This window comes from Gossypium arboreum, chromosome 11 (assembly GCF_025698485.1).
Source record: "Gossypium arboreum isolate Shixiya-1 chromosome 11, ASM2569848v2, whole genome shotgun sequence".
NCBI classification, from domain to species: Eukaryota; Viridiplantae; Streptophyta; class Magnoliopsida; order Malvales; family Malvaceae; genus Gossypium; species Gossypium arboreum.
Genome location: NC_069080.1, coordinates 119,459,278 through 119,463,581, shown reverse-complemented (window position 1 = coordinate 119,463,581; position 4,304 = coordinate 119,459,278). Strand labels below are relative to the sequence as shown.

The window sequence follows — 4,304 nt, the reverse complement described above, 5'->3', positions numbered from 1 at the left end:
TGAAGGTTTGTGAAAGGTTTTTCGTGATGGCAGCACCTCGACAAAACACATAAGGAAAGGAGTACCGTTTGTATGGACTAAGAAACAGAGGAAGCTTTTGAGAAGTTGAAGAAAGTTACATTGAAGCACTGTGTTAATTCAAATGAGTGCGGGAAGGATTTTCTTGTGTGCAGATGGCGCATCACACGTGGGTTTAGGCTGCGTGTTAATGCAAGAGGGTAAGGTGGTTGCATATGCATCACGATAGCTTAAGCCTCATGAGGGAAACTATTTGACTCATGATTTAGAGTTGGCGCAGAGTGATATTTGCACTTAAGATTTGGAGACGTTACTTGTGCGGAGAAAGGTGTATTATATACACTGACCATAAGAGTCTTAAGTATTTGTTGACTCAGAAGGAGCTGAACCTTAGGCAAAGGAGATGGATTGAGTTGCTTAAGGATTATGACTGTTCGATCGAGTATCACCCAAGCAAGGCTAATGTGGTAGCCGATGCTCTAAGTCGTAGAGCTATATCTGATCTGAGAGCAATGTTTGCTCGTCTGAGTCTGTATGATGATGGAAGTCTCATTGGTGAGTTACAAGTGAGGCCAACCTGGTGGATCGATTAAGGAAAACAGTTGAACGATGAGTCTTTGGTCGCTCGTTTTCAACAAGTTAAGGAAGGGGAAACTTCTGAGTTTGGGAGCCAGAAGAGACGATGCAACAGCAATACCCTCATCTGTTTGGATTAGGTAAATTTCGAGGACGAAATTTCTTTAAGAAGGGTAGAGTTGTAACGCCCCAATTTTGGGAATCTGTGAATGTTGGCATAGGTTTAATTATGTTAGCGGGCCTCTAAAAAGCCCAAGCTTAAGATAGAACCCGACAATTTTAGTTAATTTTTGTTCCATAAGAAAAGGGGTGAAATTATGAAATAGGACCTATGTGAAAATGTTTGAAAATACTATAGATTAAATTGAAGTGGCGAATAAATAGGAGTGCAAAATAGGAGGATTTGCATGACAAACCTCCCATTTTACATGAAGTGGCTAGCCATCATGTTGTTGTAGACAATATGAGTACTTGATATCCATAATTTATGGTACAAATTGATACAAATTGATAATGGGTTAGGTAAATGTTCCATGATAATGGATTAGGTAAATATTCCATGATAATGGGTTAGGTAAATGTTTCATGATAATGGTTTAGGTAAATGTTTCATGATAAGAAATTCATGTCTTTTGTATTAAAGAATTAAATGGATGAAATATGAAGTTTTATTAAAAGAAAAAGGGGTGAAAAGAACAAAGTTTTGTCCATCTTTGTTCATCATAGCTGAAAGTTAGAGAAGAGAAAGGAGAGGAGAAAGCTCTTGAGTATTCGGTCATTAGGAGGAGGAAAATTGAAGGTAAGTTCTTGGTACCTTGCTTCTATTTTGAGGTTCATGAGTTCTTCTTGATTCTACCTTAACTCTTGAAGTATATTTTGATTTTTAGTTGTGTTGTGAGCATTTGGTCATGAATTAAAATGAAGGAAATGGTTGTTGTTTCATGTTCTTTTGATGAAAAATAGAAGATATGTGAAGTTGAGCCAAACAAATGAGCATGCATGTGCCTTAGATGTTAAAGGAAAAATCAGCTAACATATTGTGCTTTAAAATGATGAAATGGAGATTATACTTAAGTAAAATCATAGATATGAGATGATTGATTGGTGATATACATGTTTAAATAACATGCATGCAAGGTATGTGTGAAAGAGTGATTTGGTAATAAATCTGCTTGGGACAGCAGCAGTAACGTGACTTTGGAAAATCACCATAAATTGTGGGAGATGAATTAGAAGCTGAATAAATTATGTAATTAAAGCTTATTGAGTCTAGTTTCTAATTAAATAAACAAGAACATATTTTGAATTCTGTACAATGAGAAATTTGATTCGTAATGAAGAGTGGTCAGATTAGTCAAACAGTGAAACATGGGAAACTTTGAGAAAAATCTGGTATTGATTGGATAAACCAAAATTCTGAAAATTTTATGGATAGAAGATATATGAGTCTATTTTCAAGGAAAATTAACGGCACTTGATTTGGAGTTTCGTAGCTCCAGCTATAAATAATTTAGTGACTGTTGCTCAGGAAGACAGCTTGCAGTGAAATTATGATTATGTGGTAAACATTGACAAAAATTTGTTAATGAGTTGCTTATTGATTTCTTATAAGCTTACTATGATCTGTAGGTGTGGTTGGCCGAATATTGTAAGGGATTAATACGTAGTTCGTATTTGAATAGTTAGATTAACGTGTTAGTAATCCAATTGTAGGCGGTTCGTGTGTGGATCTCGTCAGCATATCGTCGCAAACAGGTGTGTAACTAACACCCTCTTTCTTAGTCTAGATCGGCAAAAGTCGAAAAGCCGAAATGCCGAAAACCGGTATTTTGTAGATTTGCGAGTGTGCGAATGCTCGTGAGGTAAATCGATTAATGTTTTTGGTAAGCTGCAAAATTTGGACTGCAAAGTGCATGATTTCTGTGCCCTCGATATTTTTGGGCTTAATGGGCCAAAATTGGAATGATGGGCCAACGGGCCCAATTCGGTAAGAACCCTCGGTACGTGATTCTGTTAGTACATGAAAAGTAGGAATATGCATGAAAAACCCTAAAATAGATAAATTACTAAAATACCTTTAAAAGTGGAAAATTTACGTTTACCCCTAGTAGATGAATTAAGAAATACCCCTAGGGTTAAATTGACCTAAATGCATGTTTGATTGTTGTTATTTCTTGCATGCCATGTTATTATCGATGCATGGGATGGGATATTGACGGAGGAAGTACTGAAAGTGGCTTGTCCACGATCTTGGAGGCTTTGCCTCAATTTATGATAAGCTGAGCAGCAAGGGCAAGAAAGCTGTGGAGTGTTAAATTTGGGTGGGTTGAGCTATTCCCCACATGGAGTGTATGGCTGGTACGGGTGGAGTGTAGTGGTTGGTGGGTTGAGTAGTCTCCCAAATGGGCTTGCATATGTTTCTTGATGTTGCATGTATTTTGAAATGGGCCTATGGGCCATCATTATCTGAATAAGGGCTAAGGCCCGGTTTATTTAATCTGAAAGGGCTCGCCCAATACCACTATTACCCAAATGGGCTTGCATATGTTATTGATGTTGCATGTATTTTGAAATGGGCCTATGGGCCATCTTGTTATCTGAATAAGGGCTAAGGCCTAGTTTATTGTAATCTGAAAAGGGCTCGCCCAGTACCACTGTTACCTGAATGGGCTTAGGCCCAATAAGCTTGAGCTGACTTGGGCTTTGAATGGGTTTTCCTTGCACACTGAGTTTCCCCAAACTCACCCCTTTTATTTTCATCTACGCAGGAAATCCCCAACCATAGCGGGCTTGGAGCTGTGAGGGAATTCGGAGTGGCCACCCGTTCTGAAAGTTTGATTTTCTTCTGGTGAACTGGACATCATTTTATTTACGTTTGAAGTTTTTGGGCTTTTAAATGTAATAAGGCCGCTTAATTATTTTTATGGTTTTAATATGTATTACTAAGATAGGTAATACTTATATTTAACTATTGAAATTGGATAGCTTTAGGGCACGTTTTCAAAAACAACAGTTGATTTCAAAATAACACGACAACAAGCAAAGCTTCCGCAATGAAAGTATTTTCCAAAATTAATCACTTTTCCTAAAAATGACTTAATCAAATCGGTTTCCTAGAAATATCCATGACGTTAAGGTGTGGCAATGGCGGTATGCATGTCTAGGATTGGATCCGAAGGGAGCTTGGTACTTAGCGATCCGATGGACTCGCCACCTCTTTTCCGGTTTCCTACGGTGCATGACTTCCATTCACTTTAACCCTTAATGAATTAATCTTTTGAACATTAAGTACGATTTTCTGGACTTAGAATGGAAATTTTTTTTTTTAACGTTTTTGATGTGGCATGCCGGATCCGGCCATAACTTCTGGGCCGGGTTTGGGGTGCTACATGCTTACCTCATGTCTTACCATGCATAATATCTCAAAATGTAACAATTTACAAGAGTTCGGATTATAGAAACACAAACTGTGAATTCCGAACTATTCGACGTCAATTTTATCCTTCCCCTTTTTACTTGAGGATTTCGGTACGACATTAGCTACGGAATAAATCAATTAAAATACATTAATATTACACAATTAAATTTCACATTAAATTTTTAATTTTTACACTATATTTGCCTAAACTTCAATTTAGTCCCTAAACCAAGACTAATTTTAACCTCCACATTTAACATCAAATTTTATACTAATTCCACTCTAAGCTAAA

General features: G+C 37.2%; 1 long non-coding RNA gene across 1 annotated transcript; it reads left to right on the top strand.

Annotated features, from left to right (window-relative positions):
* Window positions 1–1,108: 1,108 nt before the first annotated feature.
* Window positions 1,109–3,653, top strand: LOC128284359 (uncharacterized). Its single transcript, XR_008274788.1, has 3 exons — window positions 1,109–1,393; window positions 2,308–2,349; window positions 3,363–3,653. It is a non-coding gene; the product is annotated as an uncharacterized LOC128284359 (long non-coding RNA).
* The last annotated feature ends 651 nt before the right edge of the window (window positions 3,654–4,304 follow it).